Below are 16,878 nucleotides of genomic sequence, written 5' to 3' on the forward strand. Positions count from 1 at the left end.
TGGTCACTTTTAATGACCACAGAGAGCTATGACCTCGGTTTTACATCTCATCCAAAAGACAGCGCCTTTTTACCACACAGCGTCTCCGTCACTATACTGGGGCATTGGGACCCGCACAGACCTCAGGGTGAGCGTCCCACCGCTGGCTCCATTAACACCGTTTCCAGCTGTAAGCTTTGCTTTTCCCTGTAGGTCATCCTCATCCGGGTACTGACCTGGCTCACAGCTTCTAAGCTTCAGTGGGTTTTCAGTTGCGAGTTGAAAGGGGATGCAAATGATGGAGCCGCTCGCTGCAAAAGCCACTGCATTGGCCAGGAATCGAACCCGGGCCTCCCGCGTGGCAGGCGAGAATTCTACCACTGAACCACCAATGCACGCTGCAAGGGTCTACAAAAAAGACGCTTTTTTACCACTCTGTGCTGGATGTTGGGTCCCAAGGGAACTTCTGGACGAGTGAGAATTTTCTGCTATCAAAATTTGGTTTCGGAGACTTTTGGCAGCCTACAGATGCAGCCATTCAAAATGCGCGGGCGATACCGCATTATTTTGCGGTACGCTGTACGCAGTCTACCGCAAGCTACCGGTAAATACCGCGAGTTACCGTAAATTCTCCTATAATACGACAAGCAAAATAATAGTATCCGGAATTTCCGCAAGGTGGAGCTAATAAAGCTCAACCTCTCATGTTTGAGCTGTGGCCATCAAAGTCTTTAACGAAGATATTACTAATAGTATTAATAATGAATGACCTTGGACAAGCTGTAAGTGTAAACTCAAAGTATTGCCCTGGTCAACATTCTTTTTTTCATTGACCGTCTTTGTAAAAGTAACACCACAGCATTTCGCAATCACGCATTTGTTTCCAATCATGCAAAGTACAGTAATTTTTGAGAATCGATTCACCATGCCTTTCACATGCTCATAAAAGAGATTGATTTAGGAACATAAACATATTACCGTATGAAAACTGTACTGTATACAGTATGTATATGTATATTTAATGTCTTAACTGTGCCCGTTTAAGTATTGAATATTCATATCTGATTTTACCACTGAAGGGAAATCTTAGTAGCTGAGCATAAAAAGAATAGGAGCATACTGCAACGCGTGTGAAGCCATAAACGATATTAATTTTGGAACATAAACATACAGTATATGGCTGGTCTCGGTACTTTAAAGAAAACATACACGAAACATGGTTTCATTATGACCAGAATCGGTCTTGAGATATTTTTAACTTGATTTACAGTATTTGAGAGGTATGTCTTAACACCGATACTACAGTGCTTAAGTACTGCTCACGTATATGTTTCTAGGTTTATATTATGCATTTCATACGGTCAAATTACTTTTGAGCAACTAATAAGAAGCGCGAAACGGTATGCGTTTTAGTTTCGTTTTGTGCTGGGACCCGTGGATTGATTAGAGATATCAAGTACATACAAGTCATTTTTTAAATGTTGTAGTTCGTCTTGAAAAAATGTTACGAGTACATCATCTATCAACAATTACACAGGTTCTGTTTCCATATTGCGGATTTTGGTTACGTAATATTATTTTCTAGATTTCACGTTGTGAATATATGATTTGGGCAAACAGAGCTGCAAAGAAGTACATTATGGGTTGTTGTTGTTTTTTTTGCAGTTTTATCTAGAACAAGCGATGCTTAAACCTTTGTCTGATTCTTGTGAAACTATCCACACGACAGTTACAGTACCTAGGAGTTGACTTCAGTGATGTCACTGATGGGATGTTTCTAAAAATCCATCCTCTGTAAAACGTCTTCTCTAGTTGTCCTGCATATGTATTCGCTAATGAAGCTGTGTGTTCTGAGCCTGGATCTCTACATTTGTGTATGAACCAGCTTAGAGGGCTAAAGACAGCTTGTGTTTAAATTGAGTGTAAGCCAATTTATGCTTCTAAAGTCATGGTCAGCATTTATTATTGTACTGTGCTGTAAACTTGTTCTGTGCCTAGTCACATTATTTTATAGCGTTTTTATAGTGTTATCAAATCCGGTGGCGCTGTGTGTTAGTTTCCTGACTCCCATGTCACATGGTCTGTGATTGAAACCTGTGAAACCGGTTTAATTCGTCACAGCCAGCACTCCGGCAGAGAGGGGGTTGTGCTCGTAAAGTAGAAGCAGGCGAGATTTCCAGCGAAAGACACCTCCCCCCCACCCTCATACGATTCGCATTGTAATTACACATTCTAATTGTATTACACATTGTACACATGCTTAAAAGAGAAGAGAGAAAACGCAAGCCTTCTTCAGGTGTGAGGGTCTTCTGCTCAGAATGAAACGCTAAAATGTAATGTAGGCTCTGAATGGGTTCAATTATGATTTGGGCTTGATTAAGGTCGCTGCCTTTCATCTAAAACCCTACTTGAATCCTTCTAAACTAAAAATCAGTGTTAGTGAGTTCTAAATAAAGAGGTATCCAGGTAACAGTGAAACGGGCGGACAGTCTGGGGAGATCGCCCGTTTTCCATGTAAATAGTTCCCTGGTTCCGCACCCCTTGGTGTTTCTCTCGCTCTCTCTCGGGTCACCTGATCATTAGCTCGAAAGATTTCAGTGCTTTGTGTATATTCTAATGGTAGTGGGGGCAGGGTGTGTGGGAACAGGTTTGGTTGAAATTGCATTGGAGATCTATGTTCTTCACACCTGAAACATTTTCTCTGAAAGCATTTTCTTCGCAGTTTAACCGATCTTGTTACAGCATGTTACAGTTTACTATTATTAACCATATTAATTTTAAGTGCTTAATGCCATTTTTTGACCAGGCACGAATATTCTTAAGTCCATATCTTCGCAAGGGAATCAGTGCGAATTGCAATACTAATTAAATTAAAACTACTAACTACTAACTAATACTAATTAAAACAAACCAGAAACGTGTTGTTCTGTCTAATGACATTACAAGTGGAAAGATTACAGATTTTAATCGTCTTTAATTTTGTTACGTTATACATTTTAGAAACGTTTCATCCATACAAACACCACAAAACTATTTTCGATTGTATTTCTGAATAGTATGTTACACTTAGTTCACTGTTTTAAATACATCTAATTAAGAAAGTTAGGTGTTAGCATAAACTATTAGCAATCAATAATATTAAATTTAGCACTGTAATAAGATGTTGCACTTTCCCCCGCATCTTGTAAAAATATATTTTCATTGTTCAAATATACATTAAGTCTGACTATCATATAATAAGTTAAATACAAAACTAAAGAAAAAATAGGGTTAAATATAATTCAAAATATTTTGCTAACAATGTTAACTGTTTATGAATAATAAAATGTATTAACTAAGGAGTAGGATGGCACAGTTGTTAGTATGTTTTTTGTTTTGTTTCTTTTTCATAAATACAACAGTAGTACCTGATGTCTCAGTGGCTTTCAAAATTAAATCATGCATGCAAACCTGTGAACTAGAAAGATAACTAAGATATTGTCATGGAAATATAACTATCAAGGAAGCCACAAAAGAGAGTTCTCACCTGAGTAAGGTCTTTATTTCAATATTGCAATATTGGGAGCCCTGCTGCCACTTCGCAAAGTGCAACCAGAGACTCAATTTGTTACAAGCAGTACAGGGTTTTTATAAGACGTTGCGCTGTAAAAAAGTTCAGCACTTGGTCCCTTCTAAAACTTCCCCTTTCTCTAAGAGAAAACAGATTACATCATAGAGCGAGAGAAGAAAAACTAGATTTGTTATTCAAAGCTTATCGGTTACTTTCAGCTAATTCTAATGACCCAGACAGCATATATTGTTTTGGTACATTGTCTTCTAAACTAACCTAAACAGTGTACTTTGTTGACGAACTGTTTTCTAAAATTCTGCACGCACTGTAGCACAGCAGTTACATCCTTGAAATATATTATCTAAAAGCACCAATATATTTTTTTCAAAGCTCTCTACATTTTTAAGAATCAATTTACTTATTAGATTTCCACTTCAATATCCATCCATTTATAATGGTGGCGAAGTGGTTAGCATTGCTATCTTGCAGCTGAAGAAAGATGTGAAGACGGGGGTTTGAATTTAATCCTTTCTGTAGGGGGTTTAGACTTCTAAGTCACAAGCTGGGGTTTATGGCAGGAAAGGGGGTTAACTGATAAGGATTGCAGATGCAAGCTAGGAACCCCCCTGGGTGTAATGTTAAACTGACCATTTGCCCAGAACATCGTAAACTGGCCAAATACCATGAACCCCCCACTTTACCATCAGACCGAGTGACGTCAGAAACGGAGAAGAAAACACTATATAACCCAAAAGTTTGTAACAGTACGTTGAAGAATGCTTCGGTTTTGTTGTTTCTTGCGGGAAACAAGACTTCGGCTTTATTGTTCCTTGCATGCAATAAACTCATCTGTTTTACTTCATCTCAGGATCAAGAACCTTATTTCTTCTGTTACAACAAATTTGGCGTAGTCGGCGGATGCTCCAGAAGGCGCAGAACTTCCCATCGGCAGGAGAGATGGTCAGCGCGCACATAACTAAGAGGTAAGGACTCCTCTTTTATTTAAAAGTCCCGACTCTCTCTGACCGATTGGGAAATCTCTGCTCCCTGCGAGAATCGCCCGAGATGACGGAGTAAACGTGAGTTTCTGAATTCCTCTGGCCCGGGGAAGGCACCGGTGTATGTAATGGGTTGGTTGCTGTAAGCCCAGAATTTGGTCTGGCAGGGGTTCCGCGGTATTGTGTACAGGCGTTCGAAGCTGGTGTATGCCTTAATTGCGCGTGGAGTTTTGAACGGGTTTTGGACCCTTACCGTGAAGTTCAGGACTGGTGTGGGTCTTAATTGCACCCGGAGTTCTGAAGGTCAGAACTGGTTTGGGTCTTAATTGCACCCGGAGTTCTGAGGCTCAGAATCGGTGTGGGCCTTAATTGCGCCCGGAGTTCTAGAGCAAGTGGTGCATTAAATGCACGTAGTTCAGGACTGGTGTGGGTCTTAATTGCACCCGGAGTTCTGTGGCTCGGGATCGGTGTGGGCCTTAATTGCGCCCGGGGTTCTGGAGCTGAGTGGTGCATTAAATGCACGTATAATCCAGGATTGGTGTGGGCTTTAATTACGCCCGGGGTCCTGAGATTAGCTACGCCTTGATCGTGCACAGATTGGAGTGGCGTGGTTTCTGGCGTGGCGTGGGTTTTTTTGTTTTAAAGGAAACAGGAGTAGAAGAGATATATGCATGTATGTTTTTGGTGTTTTCCTTGTTTGTGAAATACATATACACACGCACGACACTAACATAAACACACCTCATAATAGAAGAGCAAAGCATTAAGTAGCAGGATTTAAAGGACGTTGAGACCCGAGAATCGCCCTGATTGAGCTCAGTGCGTAAGTCCACCCCGGGGCAAAAGCAGCGATGCTGGCGTTCTGGGGATGGTGAATTACTGATCAAGAAAGGGGGTTTTCGAGGTCTCGTTTCTTACCTGTGAACAGTGCGGTGTAAATCCTCTCTAAAGTCTCTGAGAGGTATTTAGATCCGGAGGTAACAGACGCCCTTGGCTGAATGAGTGCAGGAATGCACAGGTTTTTCAAGTGAAAGCATCCCCCTACTGAATGAGCTGTTACCTCACACACGACTTAAAGTAAATCTTAAAGAGACCGAACATGTGCGCTAACTGATGGTTTGAGAAAGTGGTGGAAGGGTCCGTTTAAATATCGGAAAAGTGTAAGTTGACGGAAAAGAAGGAGAAAAATATGGAAAAAGCTGAGTTTGTCAGAGGGAATTTGGGGCGAAGACGCCTGTAAAGAAAGCATATGAGTATTGATTGGCAAAAGCACAAGCATGTAGCTCCCACCCTGGTGCACGGCCGGCACCAGTAGTGGCAGATACATGACGAAAAAGAAAGAAATTGGGATGTGACTTAAAAGTGTGTTTACGGGGAAAATAAAAACCCGGAAGAAAATATACTTTACTCGCTACGAAAGAGTATAGAAAAAAAAAGCTAAAAGAGGCAGTACAGGAGAATGAGAAACTAAAGAAGGAATTAACTTCTGGTCACGCTGCACTGGTTAATGTGCTGCAGCCAGCGACTAAGTTATATCCTGCTCTCCCACAGGGGAACAAACAGGCAGGAAACGAAAATAATTGGGATCAATTCCCTCAGTGGCCATATGGAGAAGGGGGGTCTGATTGGGATAACACTTGGTATGAGTGTGATAAAGACGGATCAGGGTCTCCCCTGTTAGAGGGAGGGCGCCCGCAGATCTGTACTCTCACTCGAAGTGGGAAAGGACTTGATGTAGCAGGGGCTGGCGCCGTTGATGACAGCGCCACTCTAACACTGTCTCGCACCCCGTCGAGGGGGTCTGCAATCGCACCTACCTTCCCTGATTTCCCCCATACGATCAAATCCAAAACCGTAAGATATTGACCGGTGGGCTAAAGTACCGCACCCGAAATTAGAAATGCAGCGAACCTGGAGTGCGCTTCAGGAATTAAAAGGATTCATGTAGAAGTAAAACAAGAATACAGCACATTGTATTACGAAGAGAAAAATATATTCTCGATGTGTATGTGTGTTTTATGAATTTGTGTGCCGGCATGTATGTGTGTAACTGTGAGTTTTGGTATACTAAATGACGGTGTGAGTGTGTTTAGCCAGCGGGACTGGCTAGAGACGTAACTAAAGAGACTTGACGAAAATCAACTTAAGGAGATTGGAAAATATAAGAGCGTCTGAAACGTATAAGTACAGTACAGGTGGACGTAAAAGTAGTTAAACAGTTTTTGTATTATTATAAATTATTATAAATTGTAATTTATACAATTAGTTGCAATAGTGGAAACAATTTGGTTTTATTCGAATGTCTCGAAACCAGACATGCTGAAACGCTGTAGGTTTAGAATCGAGACTGGGGAGAATAACGTCTTGTGAGAAAATCTGTTTACCTAACGATTAGATCCTGTAAATCCCTTGTAGCCTCCCTAAGTCTGTCCCAGTCCAGTGGATAAAAATGTACTGTTAATGGAGTGTTGGTTTCTCTGTTAGGGGATACTGGAGCACTACTGTCCTGCTTGTTTCACTCCTCTGTTCAACAGTGTACTATAGAGCAATGTATAGGGGAAGATGGCAGGAGGCCACAGGAGTATTGGGACAGCAAGTTTTACTTGCCGAGTACCAGATTTTAATGGGTGGTTTTATTCCAGATCTATTGGGTTGGAATATTATGCATTACAAAGAATGACTATGCAGAACAGGGTATCACGTACAGATGCAGCCATTCAAAGTGCGCGTCACAGACACGTACCGCAGGTGACGTCGCTCAGTATGACGCAAGATGACGCGTGGCACCGCAGTACGTGATTGGTTGACCGACAGGGGCACTCGTGGTCCGTTGGTCTGTCGTAGAAAGACTTACAGTAAAAACGTCTTTGCTGTGCCCGTTGTAGATATTGAATTTTACCACTGAAGGGAAATCTTAGTAGCTGAGCATAAAAAGAATAGGAGCATACTGTAACGCGTGTGAAGGCCATAAACGATATTAATTTTGGAACATAAACATATAGTATATACTGTAGCTGGTCTTGGTACTTTAAAGAAAAAAATACACACCAGTATTCCATTTCTCCCTAAACATTTTAAGCTTTGAAGTCTTTAACTAACATGATACCGGAGTCAACAAGCATACTTTTAGAATTTGATTAAAAGGGAATATAATATGGAATCGCGTATCTAAAGAATTTAATAACGGTATTCGTGTGCTGCGACAGGGCTGTGTAGGGCTTTTTCGCCTGCCTGTTCATGCGAGCTGTCTTCTAGCCGACTGGTCTAGGTGCGTGACTAGCAACTGGGAGGTTGTGTGATCGAATCCAGCTGGTGCCGGACTTTTCTTTTAACAAACATTTCTTCGAAAAAATAGAATAGCGATATTATGGACAATAAATTGACTTTTATATTTCAAAATATCGCAACATGAACGATATTTGCGATATTTTGAACATATCTTCCCTTCTGACAGCGGTTCCTCCTTCTATTGTGTGTGTGTGTGCAACAGAGTAAATTTTTATAGAGAAATGGAGGCTGGACAGTATGCGTTACAATATAAACATTTATATTGATTTAAATCGTGTTCTGATTTAAATCGCAAACGCGTGTTTAATTATGTGTTTTTTTAATCATAATCAGGCTAATGCATTTCTACATTTTCTGTATGAACCAGCTTAGAGGTTCATACAGAAAGACAGCTTGTGTTTAAATTGAGTGTAAGGTAATTTATGCTTCTAAAGTCATGGTCAGCATTTATTATTGTACTGTGCTGTAAACTTTTTCTGTGCCTAGTCACATTATTTTATAGCGTTTTTATTGCGTTATTAAATCCGGTGGCGCTGTGTGTTACAGTAGTTTCCTGACTCCCATGTCACATGGTCTGTGATTGAATCCCATAGAACTATGACTTTATTTTTTAACAAACATTTCTTTGAAAAAATGAAACGTTTCCCTTGGTCAGAGATTAAATAAAACCTCACTCGCACCAAACAAATTTATATTTCTAAATATCACAAAATACGTTCATTGTCTTCCAATCGAGTCGAGTTGACATTGGAAGCCTGCCACACCCGGACTGTTAAACCAACGCATTAGCACGTCAAAGCCCATCGAGGGTATTGAGCCAGTATTGGCTTTAGTATTCCCCCCTCTCCCCTCAATTCAATTCAATTCAAGGTGTTTTATTTGCATGACAGATGGGTACAAGCAGTGTTGGGTATGTATATTGTAACGCTTACGGCAGACAGGCACTGTGTAAGAGCCGGCGCACCAGAGCAGCGCACCGAGGGAGCGTCTGCATTTCTAACTTAGTTTTTAAAATTAGTCAAGCAATATGAAGCATCTCCTTTTACTTAGTGCCTGAGCATAAAAAGAATAGGAGCATACTGCAACGCGTGTGAAGTCCATAAACGATATTAATTTTGGAACTTAAACATACAGTATATGGCTGGTCTCGGTACTTTAAAGAAAACATACACACCAGTATTCCATTTCTCCTAAACATTTTAAGCATCGAAGTCTTTAACTAACGCGATACCGGAGTCAACAAGCATACTTTTAGAATTTGATTAAAAGGGAATATAATATGGAATCGCGTATCTCAAGAAATTAATAACGATATAATTATATTCATGTTGCAAAAGAACTGCAACGGACATAAAAACTCCCTTGCTTTTAACAGAGCGTTCCATAATTTCTAACTACGAAAATGCCAGGTGAAAGGATTTGTAAACATATTTTGTTAAAGCAAGTCAGAACCCATTCAGAGCCTACATTACATTTTAGCGTTTCATTCTGAGCAGAAGACCCTCACACCTGAAGAAGGGGGAGGTGTTTTTCGCTGGAAATCTCGCCTGCTTCTACTTTACAATCGGAGTGCTGGCTGTGACGAATTAAACCGGTATTACAGGTTACAATCACAGACCATGTGACATGGGAGTCAGGAAACTAACACAGCGCCACCAGATTTGATAACGCTATGAAAACGCTATAAAATAATGTGACTAGGCACAGAACAAGTTTACAGCACAGTACAAAAATGCTGACCATGACTTTAGAAGCATAAATTGCCTTACACTCAATTTAAACACAAGCTGTCTTTAGCCCTCTAAGGTGGTTCATACAGAAATGTAGAGATCCAGGCTCAGAACACACAGCTTCATTAGCGAATACATATGCAGGACAACTAGAGAAGACGTTTTACAGAGGATGGATTTTTAGAAACATCCCATCAGTGACATCACTGAAGTCAACTCCTAGGTACTGTAACTGTCGTGTGGATAGTTTCACAAGAATCAGACAAAGGTTTAAGCATCGCTTGTTCTAGATAAAACTGCAAAAAAAAACAACAACCCATAATGTACTTCTTTGCGGTTCTGTTTGCCCAAATCATATATTCACAACGTGAAATCTAGAAAATAATATTACGTAACCAAAATCCGCAATATGGAAACAGAACCTGTGTAATTGTTGATAGATGATGTACTCGTAACATTTTTTCAAGACGAACTACAACATTTAAAAAATGACTTGTATGTACTTGATATCTCTAATCAATCCACGGGTCCCAGCACGAAACGAAAGTAAAACGCATACCGTTTCGCGCTTCTTATTAGTTGCTCAAAAGTAATTTGACCGTATGAAATGCATAATATAAACCTAGAAACATATACGTGAGTAGTACTTAAGCACTGTAGTATCGGTGTTAAGACATACCTCTCAAATACTGTAAATCAAGTTAAAAATATCTCAAGATTCTGGTCATAATGAAACCATGTTTCGTGTATGTTTTCTTTAAAGTACCGAGACCAGCCATATACTGTATGTTTATGTTCCAAAATTAATATCGTTTATGGCCTTCACACGCGTTGCAGTATGCTCCTATTGTTTTTATGCTCAGCTACTAAGATTTCCCTTCAGTGGTAAAATTAGATATGAATATTCAATACTTAAACGGGCACAGTTAAGACATTAAATATACATATACATACTGTATACAGTACAGTTTGCATACGGTAATATGTTTATGTCCCTAAATCAATCTCTTATGAGCATGTGAAAGGCATGGTGAATCACTGTACTTTGCATGATTGGAAAAAAATGCGTGATTGCGAAATGCTGTGGCGTTACTTTTACAAAGACGGTCAATGAAAAAAAGAATGTGGACCAGGGCAATACTTTGAGTTTACAGCTTGTCCAAGGTCATTTATTATTAATACTATTATTAATATCTTCGTTAAAGACTTTGATGGCTACAGCTCAAACATGAGAGGTTGAGCTTTATTAGCTCCACCTTGCGGAAATTCCGGATACTATTATTTTGCTAGCGGTATTTACCGGTAACTCGCGGTATTTACCGGTAGCTTGCGGTAGACTGCGTACAGCGTACCGGAAAATAATGCGGTATCGCCCGCGCATTTTGAATGGCTGCATCTGTAGCTTCAACTGGCTGTGATCACTCAGTATGTTGATGGTATTCTGAGTGCTTCCCCTGATGAGGAAACCCACAAGTCTGAGTTGCTTCAGCTTTAGAGTGTCTAATAGAAGCAGTTATGATAAGGCCCTTTTGTGTCTAGCATTGTGAAATTTTAACAGGGCCTGGGTGCAATGTTTTTTACAGGGTGAGCACAACTCTTAACAGATCTGCTTAAGGGGGGAGTGCAGTACAAGGACAAGATTGCCTTGGTTCCCGCAGCAAAAGCCGCCTTTAATAATTTGAAACAAGTTCTCTTACAGGTGCTGAGACTGGGGTTTCCTCAGATGGATCAACCATTCCTTTGTATTATTGCAAGTTGCTGACAGAGGCCACCCAAGGAGCCCGCGAGCAGGTCCTGGAGGCGTGGGGACCACCACCTGAAGGAGGGCACAACCTCATCCCAGGAGAGTGGGTATGGATCAGGAAATTTCCTTCACAGGTTCTCCAGCCCAGGTGGGACGGACCCTACCAGATCCTGTTGACAACCGAGTCTGCGGTTCGAGTGGAAGGAAAAGATCGCTGGATCCACGCGCCACACTGCCGACGAGCCTCATCCCCATTTACAGACTCAGAAAGAAATCATTTCTGTTTATAAGAATAATTGTTGCTGTAGGACTATGTTCCGCAGGAATTAATGATCATCTCTCCCACAAAGGAGAACATGGAATTAATTCCTTTTTAGGCCTCTCCTATCTGACAGCTAAGAAAACCAACCAAAGTGCCTGCTGGGTGTGTGCCACATTACCCAAATATGTACAGGGAGGACTTCCTATGGGAGCCATTCCTTGGCGTCTCGAGGAAGTCATAGGCATGATCATTTGGAGGGATAATTTAGGAGATTTTAATATGACAAACTATGGGGGGTTGCCATAACACGACTTTAACCTGCACAACATTACAATATCTACAGGAGCGAGGCTTAGAGCCCACGAGTTTCACAGGCTCTTACGCTCCTAAATATAACAGAAGCCATACACCACCATACCTGACTCTCAATAAGGAACGTGAGGGAAACATATGTTTTCAGCACACTAATTGGTCTGCACTTGGTTGGATGGAGTCGTTGCAACCTTACCATCGCTGCAAATATATCCACCTCTACCTTCCAAATTCCAGGATGGGATCGGCACACCCCACAATTCAGTATAAGCTTCTTGTTTTCAGAGGCATGGGGAGCGCCAAACGGAACATCTTTCATTTGTGGAAAATGAGCCTACCCATGGTTGCCAGCCCAGTGGTCTGGCTCATGTTATTTAGGATATGTGGTTCCTCATATCCGTGTTCAAATCCACAGCCCCTTCGGACCTAACCACAGACCACAAAGAAAATTGGCTGATTGGGAATATTATTTAGGTATAATATTTCCACAAGCCGGCATGAACTTTCTGAGTCGAGAGTTAATTCAAATGGCCTCGACTTTAGAAGAATTAGCAAATTCTACCTCATCTAGTCTGAAGGCTGTTAATGATGAGATGGTAGCCCTCAGAACAGTGGCCATGCAGAACCGACTAGCTTTAGATTATGTACTGGCGGCCCAAGGAGGAACTTGTGCAGTAATTGACACTGAATGCTGCACATATATTCCTGATAATTCTGAGCACGTCTCAGATCTGGCCCAACACATTTACAATGAGGGACAGAAATATCAGGACTATTATACTGAAAATTGGGGAATTGGGTCTTGGGTAAAGTCTGTGTTTGGGGCCTGGGGTGGAACCTTTTTATAGTGTGTATCTGTAGGAGTAGTATTGTTTATATGTATAATTGTAATCATCACATTCACAAAAACATGTATCACATCTTGCTATAACCGTGGAACGTACAATGACATGGCAATACATACCTGTTCGCCAAGAAAGGAAAGATCTGCCCTGACATTGTATGTATAAAAATAGGCTACACTGACGTATGCCATATTTTATAAGGGGGGAATGAAGAAAGATGTGAAGACGGGGGTTTGAATTTAATCCTTTCTGTAGGGGGTTTAGACTTCTAAGTCACAAGCTGGGGTTTATGGCAGGAAAGGGGGTTAACTGATAAGGATTGCAGATGCAAGCTAGGAACCCCCCTGGGTGTAATGTTAAACTGACCATTTGCCCAGAACATCGTAAACTGGCCAAATACCATGAACCCCCCACTTTACCATCAGACCGAGTGACGTCAGAAACGGAGAAGAAAACACTATATAACCCAAAAGTTTGTAACAGTACGTTGAACAATACTTCGGTTTTGTTGTTTCTTGCGGGAAACAAGACTTCGGCTTTATTGTTCCTTGCATGCAATAAACTCATCTGTTTTACTTCATCTCAGGATCAAGAACCTTATTTCTTCTGTTACAACACAGCACTGGGGTCCTAGGTTCAATTCCTGCCATCCTGTGTGTGAGGGGTTTACATGTTCTCTCTGGGTTAGATGGTTTTTCTCCATATGTGTGATATGACTCCCTCTCGCACTCCAAAACATACTGGTAAGTTAATTGGTTTATGGGAAAACTGGCCCTGGCGTGTGTGTGTTTGTGTCTGTCTGTCCTGTGATGGACTGGCGCTATGTCCAGGGTGTATTCTGCCTTGTGTCCTTTGCTTACTGGGATAGGCTCCAAATCCTCTGTACTGGATAAAGAGATTAGAAATGGATGGAAGTAAAGGCACTGTGTGGATGGAACTATACACAGTGTTAGAAACCCACGATGAAATGGCAGCATCTCACTGAGAATAAAATATTTTATAGTGCTGGCTTAAGGAAACCTTTCCACCTTTCCACCTCTCTTGCACATCAGTATCCATACCTAGTTATTTAAACAAATTGCCTCTAATTATAAACATCTTAATATGCTGGCTCTGTGGATCCGCATCAGCTATGTTTGCCCATTCCTTCAATTCATGTACATCCAACACACAGTTCAATGCCAGCAACTACACATAATCTAAAATACAATCCTTATTTCAGTATCTATGTAAACATATAGTCTGTTAACTTCATCATCTTCATCAAAAGTATGCCTAACCCCATTAGGAAGTGTTCTTGTTATAAGTGTATTCCTCAGCTTTCCCCAAATTATCTTCTTCTTGCCAACATCTCTAGTCTTTTATCCTGCAATAACTCAGCCAACACTTAAATCTCCAAAAGCTGCTTGTGTTAATTTCTTTAAATCACAAATATCATGTGTAAATACTGGCCATGTAATACTCTGCATTGTGGAATAATAGTTTATTTTAAAGGGAACTAGAGAAATCAAGAAAGGCTTTTTTTCTAGAATTAATAAATGCACATCCTGTTCACTGGGGAAATTAAATCCACACTGAGCAATCTTCAATATGTTCAGAATATGACGGCAAGAATCCTATCAGGGATGCATTACACCTGTTTTCAAGTCCTTGCACTGGTTACCTATCAGATTTCGAGTCAACTTCAAAATCCTTATCCTCCTTATATACTGTCCTACAACTGTTATTATTGATCACCGAATTATTGTACTTGACATGACTTCATTCAGCCTTTCCTGAACGTCTATGACAGGCAGAGAGAGTGCTGTTTCTGGTGCGATCTTTTGCAGCTGACATTTCACTGTTTTAAACGAACAAGAAATTAGATTGCTCATAAATCAGTTATTCTATATAAACACAGCGTAATTGCCCTCCGAAAATCCTCTTTTTCTTGTTCGTTTTAGAGACCTCGATCGAAACTGATTTTAGATGTCAGAAAGGATTTATTTTCTCTGTATTTCCTACATTGCTTTGTCGAGATTTTAACTTTATATCTAACTTTATATCTAGGCTCAGATTTCAACTATAAATCGTACAGTAATTAATAGCAGTAAATACTGATGTTTTGCGCCCTCTTACCACAAAAATATATGTTTTGTAGCTAGGATTAACTTTATTTCGTACTGGTAGCTACTCCGATTTAGACACCGAACAGTTAAAGATGGCGGCAAATCAGACACCCAGAGGGGGGAGGGGGGGGGCGTCTTCTCGCCTCCATAACTAAAATGCCAAATAGGAGTGGCTTAAGCGACATACACAGTCGTGTAACTGACAGATTGAGGTAGCCTATCGTGTAAATTTCGCTTTGTTGCTGATAGGTTAAGCTTTCGAAACTCTGCCCCAAAGTCATGTGACTGATTTTTCGCCCTGTTTCGTTGGTTAAACGCAATGATCACAAGCACCACCATGGTAACTGGGATGTGTAGTTTTTAATTCCGTTTGAATTATAACTGTACGTACTGTCTTCATATTTGGCCAGGGCTTTAAAGAGAAGGCGCGCCAAAAAATTTCGGTGCCGTCGTCTCCGCTTTAAAGGTACCCCCGTGCTGGAAGAATTTGACCTCGGAACGTTTGCCCAGCGTAGTTATAGTGGACATAAAAACAAGAGTTCGCTGGCATTATATCCTAGAAGACACAGACCGGCACCAGACCGGTAAATGCTTGATGAACTAGGGATTGGACAGTTTCCAAGTGCTTGTACAATCGATGGAAATGTTCAAATAAATGTGCAAAAGAAATAAAATAATCATTTATTTCTTTATCATATTGGCTAGCTAATGTCCTCTCTTTGCTAGTTAGTGGCTGTGTTTCTGCGTTGGGTAGCAACGGGTGACTGTTCTCAGGCGGAAGATGTAAACAGCTTAATTTTCATGTTAAATAATTTTTAAAAATTAAAATTCATTCTATACAGCAATCACATATTTGGGTACTGTTTCATAAAACTTTCATGCTTAAAATGTTTAGGGAGAAATGGAAGACTGGTGTGTATTTTTTCTTTAAACTATCAAGACCAGCCATACACAGTACAGTTTATGTACATACAGTAATGTTTATGTTCCTAAATTAATATCGTTTATGACCTTCAGATGCGTTATGCTCCTCTTCTTTTTATGCTCAGCTACTAAAATTTCCCTTTAGTGGTAAAATTCCATATAAATATTCAAAACTAAGCGGATTGAAATGTTCACAGTAAAGACATTAGTAAAGGTGCACAGTAAAGGCACCACGAGTGCCCCTGTCGGTCATTTTGACCAGCCAATCACTTACCGCGGTGCCCTACGGTGCCCTGCGGGTTGGTTACTGTACTACGGGTTTTTACCGCTCATTTTGAATGGCTGCATCTGTAGGTTGTCTCTCGCAGTGTTCAGGAATTGCATTCCGAAACTGAGTCAGATCAAAAGTTGTAAGAAAAGCACCTATGGTGTCGGTTCTAACAGCTTTATTGATTCGATGTTAAAGGCCGGAAATGGGGCACAAGACACGCGACCGCAAAAAGCGTCGCCATCTGCTTCTAGCTGCAAAATGCCGTTTGCGGACGCTGAAGCATTTGAACTTGAACTTTATTGCCATATGTAACCGGTACTGGTACAATGGAATTCTTACTTACAGAAGGTCTCTCGATTGTAAAACAAGTGTAAAAAACAAGACAAAGTGCAAACAGTGCATCAAGACAATGTACAAACAATAGACAATGTGCAAGTAAACATGTAGACATTTCTTTCCAAGGCAGCGGGTACAAGCGATCTCGCGTTTTAAAACCACCAGGAAAAGAAGAAAGGCACTTTTCCTTGCTTGCGCCAGCACACAACGATGTGAGGAGGACACCGTAGTCGGCAGGATTCGAACCTGCGCGGGGAAACCCCAATGGATTTCTAGTCCATCGCCTTAACCACTCGGCCACAACTACAGCGAGCACCACCGTTGCTGCGTTCTTGCTACAATCTCACATGGATCGCGAGGCGCCGGCGGAAACATTTTTCAAAGTCAGTCTCCATTAAAAAAAAAACCTTTCCAAAATACAAGCCATGCAGACAGACACGCCTCAGAGGACTTAAGGGTGGCTTCATGTGGGAATGATAAAGCCTCCCCGTCCGGACAGGAAAATGGCACTTTGTTAGACACAAAGAAACA

The 16,878-nt window shown here is 40.9% G+C and overlaps 2 non-coding genes across 2 annotated transcripts; both read right to left on the reverse strand.

The window, feature by feature from the left end:
• Window positions 1-303: 303 nt before the first annotated feature.
• Window positions 304-374, reverse strand: trnag-gcc (transfer RNA glycine (anticodon GCC)). The gene has a single exon. It is a non-coding gene; the product is annotated as a tRNA-Gly (tRNA).
• A 16,198-nt stretch (window positions 375-16,572) lies between these two features.
• trnas-aga (transfer RNA serine (anticodon AGA)) lies at window positions 16,573-16,654 on the reverse strand. Its single transcript has one exon. It is a non-coding gene; the product is annotated as a tRNA-Ser (tRNA).
• Window positions 16,655-16,878: the final 224 nt, after the last annotated feature.

This window comes from Atractosteus spatula (assembly GCF_055471065.1).
Source record: "Atractosteus spatula isolate fAtrSpa1 chromosome 16 unlocalized genomic scaffold, fAtrSpa1.hap1 SUPER_16_unloc_2, whole genome shotgun sequence".
Classification (NCBI taxonomy): domain Eukaryota; kingdom Metazoa; phylum Chordata; class Actinopteri; order Semionotiformes; family Lepisosteidae; genus Atractosteus; species Atractosteus spatula.